General features: G+C 37.4%; 1 protein-coding gene across 1 annotated transcript in view; it reads left to right on the forward strand.

Moving 5' to 3' along the window:
- CRACD (capping protein inhibiting regulator of actin dynamics) overlaps window positions 1-19449 on the forward strand; it is a 128996-nt gene that overhangs the window by 47871 nt on the left and 61676 nt on the right. Inside the window, exon 2 of the mRNA XM_088163397.1 lies at window positions 12202-12339. The gene's annotated coding sequence lies outside the window, so the exon portion shown is untranslated. The remainder of the gene's footprint in view (window positions 1-12201; window positions 12340-19449) is intronic.

Genomic DNA, 19449 nt, shown 5'->3' on the forward strand with positions numbered 1-19449 from the left:
GACTGATTATTTAGGCTCATTGAACCTAGACCAAAGATGGAACAGGCTGGAAACATTCACTCCATGCTTTTATGGAAATTTTCATTCTATTCTGAGATCGTGGCAGTGGTATTTTGGGACCAAAATTTCTGGTAGTATTTTGGTACTTCTTGGAAGCTGAAATAGAGCATGCAAAATCTTGTGAAAGCTTCTTAGACATTTTATTTTAAAATAGCTGTTGAAAAGAGCATTCCCAATTTTAGCCAAATGATTCATCTGCTGGCAGTGGGGTATCAGCACTGATGTTCTATCTGCTTACCTGCTTTTGTTGTCACAGCAGATCCCCATGTTCCCTGCTGTTGTTGTATACATGCAGCTTCTGTAGCTGGCAGTTAGGTCACTTTAGTTTTTCCTCCCAGCTCACTCGTTTATACTTCCTATAGATTTCTCTCCAATCTACCTACTCACAGCAGCTGGATTTCTTAATTCATAGTGAGTGTCATGGTCATTCCAGCACCATTGAGAAATTATCTGTTTATCACTGGGCAATATCTGAAATACTCAAGTGAAAGAATGCAGGAAGTAATTGAAACATTTTTTATTTTCTGATGTCACAAAATACCACTATCACAAATACCAAACTTTCTAAACATCTGGAAAAATGGTTTGTAATTGGGTCCTTTTTAGTGCTCAATATCACTTTCATTTGGCCATATTTACCTCACTCTCAGAAAAGGGGGAAATGAAGAGAAAAAAAATACAAGATCAGTGCACTGAAAGTCTTATGAGAGTTTGGATCTTTGGGTTTAAAAAGGTACAACTAAAAGTGAATCTACACTTGGAATAATCCCTTGGTGCTGAAGAACCTTTTGCTTGTCAATAACAAACTGTGGGGGCCAGTTCCCCACCCAGCTACTCTCTCCCTCCCTCTCAACAGGACAGAGGAAGAAAATACCACCTCCCAACCCAGCCCCCTCTTCCCAGGCTCATCTTATAAACAAGCAGGCATCAAATACACATTTCAAAACATTCTTTTTTTTTTGTTTTGGTACCTAATTCCACAAAAATCATCCTGATATAACAACGAAATAAGCATTTGTTGCACAGCATGCTCTGCAGAATGTGCCCCAACCATGTAATGGTGGAGCCTGCAACTGAGCTGGTGGTGGGCTTGTCCAGGTTCTCTGAGCTCTACCTGGAGAACCTTCTCCCCCAGAGAAGCTGTGGTCTTGGCTTGTTCTGTTGCTAGAAATGCCTTGTAGAGCATATGTCTCCATGGAAATACCACAGCAGTCTTTGTTTCCATCTCCTTTCCCTTCAGGGCATGCTACTTGAATGGGTTTTCTTTCAGATTTCTGCCCATTTTCCTACTCTCAACACTTTCTCACTGAGAGAAAGTGAGCAGATTTAAGTGTCTCTGCTACTGGCAATTGACATATTTACTTTCTACCATCTCATTGGTAGAGGTGCCCTTTTAAGGATGTTGATTGAAAGGATGAGAAACAACTCTAATCCACAGGCTTCTTACTGCTGGGATGGCAGTACCAAAAACATGTTGGATGCTTCCCAAACTCAGAAAAAGGTTTAATGCTTATCCAGAGGAGTATGCAAACCACATCATTAGAGCAAAAACCAGCCTAGAAAATTAAAAGCGTTGGAAAGCTTCCTAATCCATACATCTTTTCACATGGAGAGAAAAGTTTTCCAGGTGAGTGAAAATATCTGCAGGAGTGAACCCTTATTCAGTATCCCAAAAATGCAAAAGACAAAGACAAGTGTGCACTGCTGTTGTTGGGCTGTACTTTCACAGCTACCTTTCTTTCACTTCATGCAATTTCTGTCTGTCACACTGGAGGTGCAGATGGCACAGCCTGCCATACCTGGAAAGGGATATCTGAGCTGCTTTATAATGTCACTGACTTGACAGAATGTGTGGTGATCACAGCAAACTTAATCCAGGTGATTTTCCTGATAATTTGTGATTAGAAAAAGCATCCAATAATAATTCTTTAAATGCTGTGATATAGATACCATATATAAGTTCCTATTAAAATAAAGAGCTCATTTTACAATTGGTTGCTTTTTAAATGGTCTTTTGCATCTAATATATGTTTCTTTCTGTAAGAATAGCTTCTGCAAAAAATGCATTTTCCAATTTGAAAATAAACAGAATAAAGATATTCATCTCTTGCCTTACTTTGGTGGGAGACAGAACAATTTAAGTGAAGGAACAGCATGACACTGAATAATAAGCAGCACACATTTATCTTTTCTAGGAACTGAAGTTGTAGCCCACTGCAATTACCAAAATATGATCTTTTTAATAACTATAAAATTCTACATGCATTTTCTTGAGATTAAAAAAGCTCTATCAGGAAGGCCTTACAGTCTGGGGAGGAGGAAGAAGCTTTAAAATTATTTCTTCTTTATTCTGTTTCTTAATTCAACAAAACCACAAATGTCAAACTGGCATTTTTCAAATGTGTTCCAAAATATGCCCCTGAATAGAAGATGTAGAAAAAAATAGACAGAATTTCTAGCAGACCTGTCATTTCTTTCAAACCAATATTTGATATTTAAATAGATATTAATAATTTTAAGCTGTGTAAAAGGTCTCTTGCCCTATTAACTGTTCTATTTAATTCTGCTGACTAAAGTTGGAAAGTTTTTATTTATATTCTGGTAAGATTGCATTGTGAAATGAAAGTAAAAAAATTCTTTGATGTTTGAAGCTTTCTTTAATGTGTTGTAAAAACCTGATGACTGATTGTGTGTATATGCCTGAGGGGGTGAATAGATGTATTTTTGCATGCATATATGTTTTATGGTGGGTATTACTTATTGCCAGTTGTAAAAGGTTTAGGAATTCTGCTGCTGATAAGGGGCAGTTCACATTGTCAGGTGAAGAGATATTAATGCACTTTCTGGAAAAGTTATGTATTTTATTTATGGAAGTGTCACAGAATTGAAAGAAATATTGTTCCATGATATTTAATGTGGGTCATTTCAAGAGGAGGGTAAGCTAGTAATGATTTAAGTGATTTTATTTTAGCTTCCTTTGAGTTTTTTGATTTTGCTAGAGTTTTACAGAACTGTTTTTTTCATAAACACCCATGCAATTTCTCTTTTACTACATGCAGTGCTTTACTAAATGAACACAACAAACATTGAAAGTCCTAAGCAAAAAATGATATATATATATTCTCGTATTTCATACAAGACTGTCAAACTTTAGTACAGCAAATTATTTCCTGTCTTTTTCCCTTCCCATCTCTTGAAATTAGTACATCTCATATTTTATATCTTTAGGATAATCAGAAACAATTAGGGAAACTATTGGTCCTCAGCACTTCATTTTCTACCTTCTCTCTTTTTATATGTGAGGGAGAGAATATAGAAGGTTACAAGCTCTTCAGGAATGGAACTATTGATTTATCACTAAGTGATATTAATCTCATCTAGACAACGTAGCTTTTTGCATACAGATTTCTTGCAGGGAAAGAGTGCCAAGTGTCTGTGCAATCCCACTTCTTGATTTCCAGGTCATAGGACTACAAGAGAGGAGAGAAGCACAGACCCTTCTGTGCCTAAGCAATGATACATCAGTATGAGAGAAGTAGATGTGAACTTTATGTGACAACTGAAACACCGTCAGGATGAGATACTGGGCTGCCAGTAACCATCAACCACAGTTCCAGAGGCAAATTGTCATATTAGGACAGACTGAAAAAATAGCTGAACAAGCTGGAAAAATACAATACTTCAGTTGCTCGTATAGCTAGCTGGAAAACAAGTTATTAAATGTACAGTAAAGGTATCTCAGGCCGTTTGTCAGGTGAAATCATTGCATGTAGCTGGAATGACACTCAGCTGAGTTCTTTTGCTTTGTTAGCACGAGGAAGACAACAGTGGAATGCTCCCTCTGAAATTTCTCTCTACAGAGAGGAAGAAGTGTGGCATATCAGTCATAGAACTTCTGGCCCCAAAGAATTGTCCAGCATGGGCTCATTTGTCTAACTTTGCCAGACACAGCATTTCTTCAGCTCTGTCTGAGGACAAACTTCATTGTTTTTCCCCACAGAAATCTTTGCCTTTGGGGTTTTTTTTCCCTCAGAGATGACGTTTATATATTGAACCACCTCATTAGGAGATCTTGCAGTCACCATCCTGCCTCATTTAAATCCTCTTTAAAGGACTGCTGTCCTCATAAGGACATTATGATACATGTAGTTACTGGAAAAATTAGGAATGACCAAATTTTTTGTTCTAGGCACTGCAAAAGTCTCTGTCAAATGCCATAACCTTAATCTCACAGGACTGGGATCTGGTACTCTGAATCTGTGATCCTTATTTCATGTAGCAGCAGCTTTACCCCTGTGCAAGAAGCATTTTCCTTGTCTCACTTCATGCCAGCAGCTGCCCCTTTTTCCTGGCTTTTGCCAGCAGCCTTTGCCTCCTGTGTCTTCCATGTGAACGGGCCAGGGAAGATATTTGGCTGGAGCAGCTTCAGTCACGGGTGTTGAAAGGGGAGGGGTCTGTGCTGAAAAGACAGAGCCCCAAAAAGCTGGACTCCTCCCATGGCATTGTGTGGGGGGCAGTGTCCATCCCTCGGTGGGCCGGCAGAGCTGCGTGTTACTGAAGCAGTTTCTGTCTGTGTTCGGCCCCATCTTCAGGATGGTGCTGCATGCCACAGGTTGGACTTTGGTGGTCTTTATTAACAGCTTTGCATCGTTTATCAGCTTAGCCACAATTGCAATTTTTGTGTTCCTAAAGTTAGCAAGATGTTTCTTGCATCTGTTAAATGCTTCACTTCATAGGAAGAAACAAAGAGAACAGGCAGGGTTCCCGCTCTTAATTATTGAACTGTGACCTCGTTTGTCCTCAGAAGCTTCTGCTTTTTGCCACCCATGACCTGTAGTGGTTGAGACAAAAACACAAAGCCTGTCAAGAGGAATCTGCAATGACATCAGGATGGATACACTTGTGTTTACTGCCCACTGGTGCGTGGCACTGCTGACTGGAAGAATTTCTACCTATACAGCACGTTGGGTTTAAGCTTCTTGAGTTACCCAAAGAGGAGGTCACTTGATTCATTAATGATTTATGATTGTATAGTGCCTTTCTTCAGAGAGCTTCCAAGGCAGCTGGCAAGTTTATGTCTGCATGAGTGAGTGCCTGAAACAAACTATTAGTGATTTCTTCCGAGATTCAGGACCTGGTACAAGAAAATTCCCTTTTCTCTATATTCTTGGATACACACTAGGGTTAGGCATCATTACCACCACGAGGCATTTGCTGCCTGTGCACTTTGTGATATGACATTCCTCAGACAGGAATCACTTAGGCTTTTTCGTTCCCTTTCACATTTTCTTTCAAGTCCATTTGACTGAGGGGTTTTTTGTTTTTTCACTTTTTAAAAAACTTTTACTATGGTAGAGCAGGATCCTATTCCACTAACAAATTTAGAGCCTCGTTTAAGTCAGCTTGTAGCACAGAATTCAATTTATATCAGATAAAGGGAGTGGAAACTGGTCACATAATATTGCAAGTAATTTTTCTAGCCGTGTCTAGAAATAGTGTGGTTATATACTCAGGAATGACACATAACCATAAAACAGTGTTTTGAATTACACATTTAGTGGACAAATAGTAACTGGAGGATTTTGCCATCATAAATTTATCTTGCAGTGTTTGGTGACCTGTATTATCATTTAAGGTACTGAAAAGAAAGAGGCAATTTTTTCCCCCTAAGATTTTGAGGTTATACTTGGCACAATAAACAGAGAAGGAAAATCATAGCTCTTGTTAGTGAAATAAACACATGGTATATTTGATGTTTTTGTCTTTCAGAGTGTATTAGGAGCAGTTCTAATTAAAGATGTTTGTGGTGTTTGAGAAAGAACACAATATATTGTTTTAAAATAACATGATCTATTGTGTTTATTGTTTTTAAAAATAAAAAAGCTATGTCTTTTGAAGGCAGCATTACATATAAAGTGTGTGGAAAATAAACCAAGGCACGAGGGGAAGCTGGGTTTCCATTTATTTCTTGGCAATTTACTCTTAAATCCTGCCAGTGTAAGTCTAACTAGCACTGCAATAAAGTGTTGTGCAAGCTCCCCGTGTCTAGGGACAGGTTGAGGTTAGCCAAGCATGAGCAGAGAGCAGGATGGGACAGTCTGATAGAGAAGTTCTCTCTAACACCCTGCAACACAGGCAAAGCTGCAGTTTTAATTTGGTTTAGTTGTTTTTCAGCACCAGTGAAGGTAAAACCACAGTGTGCCCTGGCTGTGCTGCAGGACTGTGCTGCATTAGTCATTGCAAAGGTGCACCCACCTTCCTGCAGGGCCATGAGGCTCCCCTAAGCACAAGAGAGTTTTCTCTTTTCCATGCCTTATCAGCAGTAATATCATGCAGGTCAAACAGTCTCATTTACCCAGCTGGATGTCTCCCAGTGTCTTTGATACAGCTTTGAGGCTGACCTGTGCAAATATAATTAACCTTCCCTACCCCTGGCTGTGCTGGAGAGAAGAGAGGGAGTGCAGAGGTGAACAGGGCACACTAGGGGTGGTCAGCCCTGCAAAATCTGCATTTTTCATATTAAGATCTGTCAGGTTTTTCTGACAAGACTATTCCTACCCTGTAGTTTAGGAGATCAAAGCTTCCTTTTTACTCAGTCTTTTGCTTGCATTTGGATTTTATCTCTATAACATTGACTGGATAAATGACTTTTTAATGGTGTCAGCATGACCCAGGGAAATTACAATGTCAACAGCAATTGTTCTGCAAGTCTGTTAATCCAGTTTCATCCTATTTACTCATGTTGTTGTTCAGCTTGTGATAAATAGGGTTGTACTTTAAAAAAAGGGGGAAAGTTTTCAATTATTTGTTTCCTAATCATGGGAATTACTTTGCTGGTTTCTTCCCTTCCATTTTCACAGAATCACAGATTGTCTGAGTTTGTGAGGCACCTCTGGAAGCCGTCTGGTCCAGCCCACCTGCTCAAGCAGGGTCAGCTGGAGCTTGCTCTTCAAGACTCCATCCCTTTGGGTTTTGAATACTTCCAAAGGATGGAGATTGCCCCTTTCTGGGCTCCCTGTGTCGGTGCTTATTCACTCTGACAGTTAAAATTGTTTCCTGATGTTCAGAGGCACCTCCTGTGTTTCAATTTCTGCCCAGTGCCCCTTGTGCTGTCGCTGGATATCACTGGCAAGAGCGGAGTCTTCCTGGCATCCTTTACATCTTTCTACCTTGTTGCCCTTGCATGTATTGTTCAGACATACAGATTTGCAGAATACTGCTGATAGTCAGCTCAGATATTTTTCAGAGGTTTTTGGTCATTTTTTTTATTCCTAATTTTATTTCTTGGGTTTGCAGCTCAGAAGAGGATTTCTTGTAATGCATGGCTGAAAATAACAGTGTAAGGAGATCTGGGAGAATTCTCCACTCCCACCTCTGCCACTCCTACCCCTATTGAAAACACAGAGCAGAACATTTTTGCTGCTTGTTTTTCCATCAAGCATCTGTATGAATTAAATGACATTTTTTGATACCCTGGAGTTCCAGAACACAATACATGTCAATCATAATAGGTATACTGAGTTGCCAAAGCTCTTTTTATCCCAGAATTCATGTGCTCCTTTTTGAGATATTATTTATTAAACATGTTTTTTATATTTGCTGTTATTTGCAGTTATTTTAATTTCTAGTCCTGAATGTTTAGCTTCTTACTTATCTCTCATGCAAACAAGTGAGTTTAATTTTGGCTGAGAAGTGAGCACACAATTTGCTCACCATGTTTGGGAACTTTTTTCCTGCATATAGAGTAAAAACATAATTTGCTACATTTGGAAGGATGGATAGGAAAGGTACACTTGATGGTGTCCTGGTAGCCCCTTTTGACTCCTATATATGTTTCGGTTAAAAAATGTGAAAGTTGTAGACACATAGGAAAGGGCAGGCCAGATCATAAATGTTGGCATATTTTTTTTATCTTTAATGGGTTTTGGTATTTGCAGTGGGGGAATTCATTCCACTTGAACAGTCCGACCTCTGATTTTGGGAAGGAGGTAATAATGTAAGTAATAAACTTACTCTGCCATTCCACACTCTGTGTGTGTGTACACATGTGTGTTTGGAATTTTGCAGGGGCTGGAGAGTCAAATCCAAGTTTGAAACCACAATAAAATGTTAATCTGATCTAATACGATCTCTGCAGTTTGTTTATTTTCTCAGCTTTGAGCAGTTGTGGATACTAATGATGCATTTTCAAAGACAACAATCCGAAGGAATGGATTTGTACCATGTGTGACACAGAACAAGCTCAGTATCTGGTACAGAGAAATCAAAGTTTTAGTGGCCACCAAAGAAGTGCATGAGTCTTCTTTTGGTTTTGGGTTTATTTTAAAGCTAAACCTTGATATCAAAAGATACTATAACTGGCTAGTAAAACACCCTGTAGCACTAACTTCTTTCCTAAGCCTGACCATGCTGAAAGTGTTCTACTGAATTGTACTATTTTCCTACTTCATAGGAGCACCTCTCCTGTGAGGACAGGCTGAGAGAGTTGGAGATGGAAAGAGAAGGCTCCAGGGAGACTTTAGAACACCTTCCAGTACCTAAAAGGGACTGACAAGAGAGCTGGAGAGGGACTTTTTGCAAGGACATGTAGTGACAGGACAAGTAGGAATGTCTTTAAGATGAAAGAGGAGAGGTTTAGATTGGATATTAGAAAGAAAGCTTGCACTGGGAAAGTGGTGAGGCACAGAAAGAAGCTGCCCAGAGAAGCTGTGGATGTCCCATCCCTGGGAATGTTCATGTCCAGGTTGGATGGGGTTCTGAGCCACCTAGCCTAGTGAAAGGTGTCCCAGCCCATGGCAGGGGGCTGGAACTCAATGATCTTTAGATCCTTTCTGATCCAAACCATAAACTATATGGTTTTAGGATTCATAGCTAACTACTCACTGTAAGCTTTTATCAGTAAGTAGTCTGGAAAAGATGTATATTTTAACTGATATTCCATATATTTTTAATTGTGTAGTAAATGCATTCATTTTAGGTACTATTAAAATTAATCTGAGGATCAAATTTTAAAATGTGCTAACCCTGTTTCTAGTGCAGAGTGATATACCATGTTCTAAAGAAACCATTAACGTCATAGAGGGTCCTTCTTCTTATTCATTATATGAAACACTGAGTCATTGTTTTCAGTATTTTAACAGGCATCTATCTCTACACTCTTCTGCTGTTTTCAGGAGTTGGTGTTGGTTTCCTCTGTGTGATGATAATTTTTATTCTTTAAATCAAAAGTTTCTTTTGCATTAAAATAAATATTCTGTGAGTAATGTTGATTATCTTTACCTGTGATACACTGCACATATTTCCTTTTGGACTGTTACTCAGTTATCCTGAGAAGTTGAAACATGTTTTCAGAAGAATGGGGACTTAATAAGCAGAGAGAAAAGATACAGTGGGGTCCTTTAGTGAATAAAAAATTGATGGTTTGCTATGCTCAATTGTCTACTAGTCTTGTGTTGTGTGGCAAAATAACAACTGTGTGGACCAGGTATAAGAACAACTATTGTCTGAGATGCTGAAAATAGACCAGTTATCAATTTACCACTTGTAACTCTAGCCTTACAATAGGTATTTTCAGAGACTTGCTTTATAATGGCCTTTCTCTGTTCTAAAGTTTTGTACTATTATTATGTGTTGAGGTAAAGGATAGATTGTGAAAAGATAAAATGCACAATGGAGAGGTCTGTGTTCTCAAACAAAATCTGAGGCTACTTTTTATTTCCTGATTTCTATTCTCCTCAGAATTTCATGGGTCTGGCATCATTGCTTCTATCAGCTACTCATTACTGTGCGATATAGTAATTTTCCCTAAGTGTATGCAGAATGTGCATTTGCTTAGCTTTCTATACTGGAAATATGTATTTCTAATTCTGCATTCAATTTTAAGGCTATATTGGAAAAGGACTGTATAGAATAGTTTCCTGAAATACTGTTTCAGGATCCAAATATTCCATGCTGGCCTGTCTTCAGGAATTTCCCTTTTCACTGAAATGTTTCCCAATCCATATGTCTTCATGTCTTCCCCTGAGAGTTAAAAAAGTGTTAGTGAAAAGAAGGAAGACCTTTTCTGTTTGTCTATTACTACCAGGGCATCTCCTTGTACACATCTTGAGCTTAGTGGTTTACACTGACTGTGCTTTAAATTTCTTTTTCTTGCACCTTGAACAATGCGGGTTTGTTTTACACCCAGGAGTTCAAAGTGCTTTGAATTCTGATTTTTGAGAACAATAAACTAATTCAGAAGTTGTCCCATTGCTCCCATGCTTCCAAACCTTACCAGAAGAATGAAGACTGACTCTATAACAGGCTGGCAGATTTCCTGGTTCCCTTGGGATGCAGGCAAGGTGACAGACCTGCAGTGTCTCAGTTACAGCAGGCTCCTTATTGCAGGTGCACTGAACTCCTGGTTCCTGCAATGCCATAGCCACTGCCATGTCACTGAGGGGCAGAAAGAGCAGGGGAACATGTGAAATTAGCACAGTTAGCATCATGAAGTCTGCAGGGCAGGGACTCCAGAGATGCATTTTGGATGCATGCAAGATTTAAAGTTGTGAGCTAACAGAGGTCTTTGCACTGGCAGTTGATTACTGGGGGGAGCTTTCTGGTGACAAAGGAAATACATTCCTACCTTTTTGCCAGAACCACAAACTTTCCATGCTCAGACCATTGCACATGCTGTTGTCAATGCTGCATCTTGTGCCCAGAAACAAGAGGGTAGTGCTGAGTCTGCATGTGAAGATTAGATTAGAGCTTGATGTGCATATATGAGATTTTAACATCTGAAGTTCCCAGTTACACACAAGCACCAGTTCGAGACTTTCACATTTTGTCATAAGGAGTAATTTTCCTTTTTTTTTTTTTTTTTAGAATTGGCCTGACAAGCTCAGGATTTTTTTCATATTGTTTTTTCAGCTCTCATTCACACCTTCAAGACGTTCTGAATATTACGAGTGCTGCAGAGTCAACTGAGTGCAAATTTCTCATTTCTTGGCTTAAACAGCCTGCTTTGTTCAGGTGTCTTTGCTAGCAAAAGTTCAGTTCTAGATCATCTGTCCTGGCAGCCTGAGACCAACCACCAACATTTAGTCCTTCAACTTCAGCAGTAATAATGTAATGCTTGCAAGAAGCTCAATTTGATTGCCAAGAGACAAATGTACACTTATCCTTGTCTTGTCAAATGGGGCATGATTTAGCCTATACACCAATTACATTGTTACAACAGAATACTCTTATTTGTGGCTGCCTAAGGATACAAGTATGAATGAAAATAGCAAATGCTATTTAATAACTGATAGAGTATAGGAATAAGATAGCTGCTACAAAATCCCTGTCTGATGTAAAAGGAAGCATAAAAATCCCCAGAAAGAGTAAAAATCTTTTGAGGAAATTTTTTAATAATACAAGATCAAAATCACAAAATTACAGTTAAATTTTTAAAAGTTAAACTTGAAACTAGTGAAACCAGAAGAAAAAAATCAATTTGAAATGTAGTTCCTTTGTTCAATTTGGCAGGTTGTTTTCACCTGTTTAAATATTTTTGTTTTGCAGTGTACTCAAATAGATTACTTTAAGTTTTTTGCAGTAGATATGTTTTTAATTTAAAAAAGCATTTAGTTATTTTTGCCAGAAAAATAGTTAAAACTTATTTCTCCATACTCTAGTTGACGGAAAATCAAAGATATTATAAGCTCACATTTCAGTTTTTAGAAGTTATCAGTTTTTCCTTTTAAGAAATTTGAGTCGTATACAGTATTTTTATTTCAGCCAAACTACAGTAAATCCAGTGGCATATTTTTCTTGAAATATAATTGACTTAGAACTACAGGATGTGACTGGAAGGAAAAATAAAAAAGTGCTGGCATTTCACTAGTTATAAAGAGGAAAGAAAGACCATTTTGTAACAAAGTCTCAGAGGGAAATCCGAAGCTAGTGAAAAATTTCTCAGGTTGCAATATCCTTTTTTTTCTTTCTTTCTCTTTTGTTTTTTCTTTACACTGCAGACAACTCAAACCATTTACAAGAGATGTGGCAGGCAGGGATTGCTCAACTTAAAAGCACCCTTCAAAAGAGTGAGAAAAAAAAGGTCACTCTTAGGTTTGCCTACAAAAGTTGAACTAAATTTCTTTCTTTTCCACTTATACCTAGGCAGTCTGGGAGGAGAATATTAACCACTGGTCCCTAACAGAATATTCTGACTTCTGATCCCTTATATTGAAGAAAAAACCCCATTTGAGAGTGCAAGACTGTGTGAAAGTAGGAAATACCACACCCCACCTTAAAAAGGTAAGAATGGTTTTTCTGCTGATCCTTCAACAATGGAAGTGGTGTCTTCATTTAATAATTCATTATGTTAAAGGCAGAACCGAAAATTTAGATAATTGAACACTAAAGTACTTATTTAACCTGCATATTCTAACTTAGAAAAAAAGCATTGTTTTTGTTGAAAAGGAAGAATTTAATGCATGTGTTCCTGAGCTTAAAACTATCTGTTTTGTATCTTTTGTGTGTACTTTGGGGGGAAAAAAAGCACTGTGAAAAACAGAAAATATAATCTTTCATGTCAAGAACCAAAGTTTTTCTTAGCCATGCAGACTGTTACCTAGCCTTCAGTGTACCCTGCAACTCTCATTTTGCCAAGACATGCACAGTGTGTTTGTAGAATGCTGCTGCTGGGAATTAGTGCTAAGGAGTGCTTCTGCCATTTGTGCTTTTATCAGAACAAATCTGCACTATGTCCCTTTCTGCTGGGTTTTGGATTGACTGTTTATTTGTAAAATATGTAAAATATTTACCATTCCACTTCCTTAGATGCTTCAGTTCTAAAAAGTATTGGAAGAAGCTGAAAACAGTTAAAACATACTGTACCCTGCATGTTTCCTCTGAAAGTGGAATGACAGCAGTGGAGGATTTTTTCCACTCAGATTTTTCTTCCCCCTCCCCCTGACCTTTTTTCTTTTATTTTGTTCTGTAGAGAATGTTGAAATTGTGAATTATCCTTGATCTTTTCTTCTATAGCAGCCATTCTGTAACGTGGTTCCAGGACAAATGTGTTCATCACATATGGGAACACCCTACTCTAAATGACATATAAATCAAAATTTATATTATAAATTTTGGTTTGGAGTCTATCTAACTTAGAAATGTTGTCTTTGCTTTTGCACAAAGCAGTGTGATTCAGCTGTTTGAAGTTGGTGTTGTGGTTTTAGAGAATCTGTGCTGTCTAACCTATATCACCTTGTAAATTCAAAAGACTATTGGTTACCTAAAAGTCCTGACTTGTGGCTGTCTTGCCAAAATGTATTTTTGGCTGGTGTTTTATGTGGCAAGAGAATAAATAACAAGCAGATCTCTTTGACAACTCTTCTGAAATGATCAGCTGACATAGATTGGCTTGCTGCTGAGAAACAATGGTTCTGTTTTCTTGAGATAGTTACAGTAATTATTACATTTTTCTGCCATAAAAACCTTCTTCACATCATCTGAGGGTACAAATGTGTTTGTGACATACCTGTTCATGAGATGGGGGTCTGTTAGTGCATTATAGGCAGGGCATGTTCTTATTTCTTCAAAGCAGAAAGGTAAGAAGTGTGCCATCACCAATGGAAAATGCTTTGCAAGTGCAGGATGCTCCTACCTGATCTCTCTAACCTCATATTTCTATGCCATTTGTATGTAAGGATTAGAGATTTTGAGCTACTTTCTGTTTCCTTTGAATAAATATCATTTTTGCAAGCAATACAGCCTTTTTAAAATAGCACATTTTATATTTTGCCCAGAAAGATACAATAACCAGTGGCTTAAAATACAGATGTTCAAAGAACAGCTATGAGAGTGGTCAGGCCTAGATTGACTAATACAAATTTCATAACTAAAATATGCAAGATATATGTTTCTGTATAGAATTTGCATATAATATTTCTCCCAAGAGAATTAAGCTATGTTTTTTTCTGACAGTGTACCCAATGTTCTTTCGTAACCCACCCACATATCCTGTTGTTAGAATATTCTGCTTTTCACTGCAAGAAAAGTCAAACCTTTTTTAGAAAATAATTTGCAGTTAGTAGAGATTTTGCTTAATCCATGTGATTCTCTGTAAACCATTTGTTAATGTAGTGTTAGTCCATTTTTGAACAGGTTTATTGAAGTCTAATATTTTGGTTTTTTCCTAATGCAAACATTTTTTTTTTTCTAGTTCATCCCACCATTTCACATTTTCTAAGCTAAAATACTTAAGCCTTCAGACTCACATTTACTGGTGATCCTACCCAGCTTCTCCATAGACTTCAGTTTTCCTTTAAGGTATTTTCCATTAAAACTTTTTTTTTTTTTTTTTTTTCAATCTTCAAAAAAGTGGAAGAACTCCCAATTTTGCTTCTCCCGTTCTTTATGTTTGCCCAATTCAAATTTGTTACAACACCTGATGACTATGGATACATTTGGTTGTATCCTTTCAGTCACTTCAGAGGAAGTAAAAATAGCAAAGATTTTCTAAAATGAGTCACCGTTCAGTAAATAGCTATGAAAAGACTCTATTTCCTATTTTAATGAAGAAGGGGTCTTGCCAAGAAGACAGAGATCTTGGTTTAGTCAATGTTATGGTGTAGCATTTGTTCATGATTAATTTTCTAGATTTTTAGACTTCTCTAGTGTTATTCTTGCAACGAATTTTAGTGATAAGCCTCGACATGAGAAGTCCTTTGATTTGTGAACCCTCTACATATTAATGTGAACCAATCGGTTGTCTTCTCAAATTTAAAATTACAAAATGAGCTGGGAAGTCTTTCACTGTAAATGGACTCTGACTTCGTGCTCTTCTGCAGTTCAGCCTTTGCTTGTTTTTGTGCAGAATAGTGACACGTCCTTATTCTAGTCCAGTAAGGGAGTGACCCCACACACTTGAGAAATTTACTTATTCAGTCCATGGTTTGTTCATCTGGTGCCTCTGGCAGTGCAGGACCGGGACCCAGGGCAGTGGAGCTCAGCTGGATAATCTCATCCTTAGACTATGTGGAAAACTCCTCTAAAAAACTCACCTGTGCTTAGCATAGCCACACCTGTCTGCCTTGTGGCCCTCCCCTGTACTGTACTTGGGAAGAATCAATACTTTTGTTGCCTCCATGATCTGCAAAGAACAACGAAGAAGATGGCCTGAGAGTTGCAGCAATCTGAAAGGATGTTCACAGTTCCATGGAAAGTATTTTCTGATATGCAATTAATTAGTAAGTTCAGCATATCACACCATCTGCAGAACATTGCTCAGGAGTTGAAAACTGGGGTGGTTGCATCCATCTGCTAATGTCTGTCCTAGGGCAAAAATTATGGTAAAAATGCTCAAGATTTTGATGATCTGAGACCCATACTGTAAATATCCAATAATTGTTTTCTATACCATTTGGCGAATCTCCTGGTTGGGTGTATTTGTCTCTGTGGCCATCACGTAGGTCTTGGGAGGTAACCAGTTTCTCAGTCTAAGCATCTAGTTCTTCTCTTGATAAGAGTTGTGAGATCCATGCCTGATATTTACCAAGCTGGCAACCAGTAAGGTTCTGGAGGTTGAGAGATTTTGCTTTTTTTAACTATTACTGGCAGGAAAGTAGGAGGGCAGGAAGTAGATCTGTTATAATATGGAAGCTACACCTGACAATTTTGGGATCTTCCAGAGAGCCTGGAGAGAGTGAAGCAAAAGGTTCAAGCTCGTCCTGCAGAAATTTCCTCTGAAAGCTAATACAATCATGCTGAAGAGCAGGGTGATTGTTGATCAACTCATTTTGAAATAATGGTATGACAACTCTAAACAAAACAATAGTGAACAAAAGAAGTTGTCATGTCACATTTTTCACGTTCCTTTACCTTCCCAATATATAACAGAACCTTTTGCACCTGCTCTGTTCCTCGAGGAAGCTGCCCAGTATGCAAGAACTTGTCTTGATAATTTTGCAATGGCTTTTTCTGTTTTTACTTCCTTTGGAAAAGATGGATGGTATATTTATTTTAAAACCAGAGGAGTATTTATATTCAGCCTCTAAATGCCTGTATGTTTTTGAATTTTTGTGCTTAATACAGAATAAGAGCTTTACGAAAATGAATATGGTATGTTCTAAGGCAGAGCTAATTCTTGTAAAGTGGTTTGATTGCAAAAGTATATTGCAATAGTATATTGCTTGATTCTACTTAAATCTGTTTCTTTCTTCTGGTCACTAAGTTATAATTGGAATTGAAATTATTTTTTCCTAGTTAGATTGACTAGTTATAAGCAAGATTTCCATGCTCACAAGAACTATTTTGGAGCAGCTTATATCTTAAAATGGGGTCCAACTTGTGAAACTTGATGGTTCTTGGGTTTTTAAAATGTTTTCAGAATTTTGTTTGACAAGGCAATATTTTCACAAGGCTAGGAACCATGTTTGCAAAATAAGGATTAGCTTCTGTCTTGGTTGTTGTTTTTGTAATCTTGTTGACAATTGATTCAGATTTAGTAATTTTTTAGACTACATTGTTTTAATTTCTTCTATGCTGAATTCTGAGAGAATATGAATGAAGAGTACTGTAGGAAAAATTATCTGAGGGCAAAAGGTCTACTACTTTTAGAACTGGGTCAATTAAAGGATTCCCTATGGTAATACTTTTTTCATTGCTGCTCCTACATTACAGTTTCAAAGTTCAAATTTGCATCTTAAGAGTACTTAGGAATTCAGGTTCATAGGATTAGGACAGGAAAAATTGACACAAATCCTGATTTGACGTTGCTAATGTGATATATGTGTTTGTGATGTTCTGCCTTAGGCATCTGACAGTGGTTAAATAATCTTTGAAAAGTCAGTAAAAGACACTCACATGACTAATTTTAATATGACTTAGTGTTTTCTTGAGCTGAAGGCTCACTATAACCCTGGGCTTCAGTGGCTGACTAGGATGGAAAGAAGTAAAGTTCTTCAGGAAATTCTAAACAGAAAAGGAGCCAAAGTACTTATCAGAGCTAATTACAAAATGTCATGTTAAATGCTGTTACAGCAGCAGTCTGACTACCTGGTCTGTATTCAAGGACTTAAAATTCCCTGTGACCTTCCTCCACTACATCCAAATGAATCTCTCAGCTGAAATGCAGCTCATAGACTTAGGCAGCTTTTAAAAAGCTTCTTGGAGATCTGTAGTGCTGTGAACTGAGAGCAGACAGAGGTGTCTCCAAGACAAGGTCCTTCTTCAGCTCCCTCGTTCTTATCCTTAGGTCAGAAGGGGAGCCAGCCTCTCCTGTCTTTGTTGGATAATTCATCCCACTGCAGGATCCTACTGAGGTGATTGATTTTTATTGATAAAACTCAGGCTAAAACAATATCATATAGTGCTGATTTGTGTCTTATGTAGTTTCTATATTGCATGTATTTTTGTCCAAAAGTGAGACTTCCCAAAACCCAAGATTGGTTCTGTAAATGATGCAAGAGTACAAAAAGATACATAAACTATAGGCAAATTTCCCTAGAAAAGCTCTTCAAGGACTTTTAAGCTGTTATTTTAATCTATGTTTTACAGAGGACAAACGTTGTAGTTATTAATGGCTGTCATATTTTCTGATCTAGAAGATACAATGTGACATTTTAATGCTCCTATGTAACATAGGTAGGAAAAGTATATTTCATTGAGTCTATTAATGTAGTTGTTTATTCTTTGGTGAAATTTAGAGTATGGAAAACATGCAACTAAATAATGTAATCTGAAGAAAATAAGTTCTTCAAATCCTTGTGCTTCTGCAGAATTCAGGTAGCTAATATAGTGTTTATACTATAATATTGTTTAATACTATTAAGCTATCTAATATAGAGTTCATGTATGGAAGTATTTGTTTATTGTGTTAAATAGAAATGCTATTTATAATTAAAGTATTTATTGAATAAACATTTAACATTATTAGTTTCCACTAGTGATCAGAGGAAGGAATGCAGACAGTAAGAAGAAAAACATGTCCTGTACAATGTAACTTTCTTATTACAGAGTTCTGCAAGTCCTTGGAGGTTTTACTTACTGGTCCTTGTTATGAAGTGCAGCTATAATTTTCATGTTAAAGACCTCTAATGTAATGTAATGACTGTTGTACCCTTACAGTGCTCCTACTGCATTGTTCCAAATCAGCTTAAAATGTAAGACACGTTAGTGCACAAGTTAAAGATAAGGGAGAATTTACATTGTGTTTGATTTCAAAATCTCAGTGGTGATATAAATGTGTCGTGCTATACTTCTTGTTTCAGTAACATTTAAAAAAAGAAACCAAAAAGCAAACCCAAACCAAAAACACCCACAAAAAAACCATGGCTGCAGCTGAAAGAGATACTAACGAAAATGTTCAGTCTGAGGTTCTAGGTACTGATGATTCAGGTAGTGTAAAAATAAACCGGGTTTTTAGTTGTAAATTAAAGAGACAGAACACATTTTCAGTTTATTTACGGAGGAAAGTCTTCCTTCCTCATAAATTACTGCAGGGGATCTCTTATGTCTGAATCTGCTTGTGTCTAAAAATGTAGATCTGACCAGGCTGGTCTTGCTGTTCTCTCTTGCAGCAAGTGGGTCACCCAGTGTCTTACATAATCTGGAGCATATCTGAACATTTGGGATTGCAAGACCCAAGTATTTGTGTAGGAATTCTAAGTTATGTTATCCTTTTACAGCAAGGATTGATTTAGTGCTTTCTTTCTTACTTCCCTTACTTTTTTCCTTTTCTTTCCCATTATTTCAAGCTGTAGCAATGATAGTTTAATTCTAGTATTGAACAAGAGAGTCCTAGAAACTGTCTCTAAGAAGCAATATGCTATTCAATTTATTTCGTCTTCCTCTTTTAAGTGTACAACTCTTAATTTCATTGTATTTCTGAGTACCTTGTTAAGGTGAATGTATTTGCACTTGATGCATGCATCCAGTTGTTTAATATACTCTGTTTGGAAACTTATCCTAATAGTGAATCTAAACCTTTTTCTGGTCACATTTTGTCATAGAAAACACTCAGAGACTCTTAAACAACCCTACTCATTTCATTCTCTTATAGCCTCACATCAAAAATCAAAGTTTAGTACTGAAAGACAAAACTAACTTTAAGGATTCCATATGTAATCCTTTCTATTCCCAAACTTATTGGAATTCCTCTGCTAAGGTATAAAAACAAAGCTGCAATATATAAATTTCCAGTAATAGAAATATAGGAAGGAACTATGGAAAACTAGATCATGGACAAAATAACTCTTTTAGATTTCTGTTCAGGAAGCTGCTTGAGGGTAAATTAAACTGAATCCTTCAGCTGGGGTTTTGGTGTCTTAGCTTCAGAAATTGTTAGTGAAAATAACACCAACTATGTATTTCACTTTTTCTGAAATTATTAAATAGGCTGCCCTCATGGATTCTTGGACTTTT

The sequence above is a fragment of the Sturnus vulgaris genome, chromosome 4 (genome assembly GCF_052056855.1).
Source record: "Sturnus vulgaris isolate bStuVul1 chromosome 4, bStuVul1.hap1, whole genome shotgun sequence".
Lineage (NCBI taxonomy): Eukaryota > Metazoa > Chordata > Aves > Passeriformes > Sturnidae > Sturnus > Sturnus vulgaris.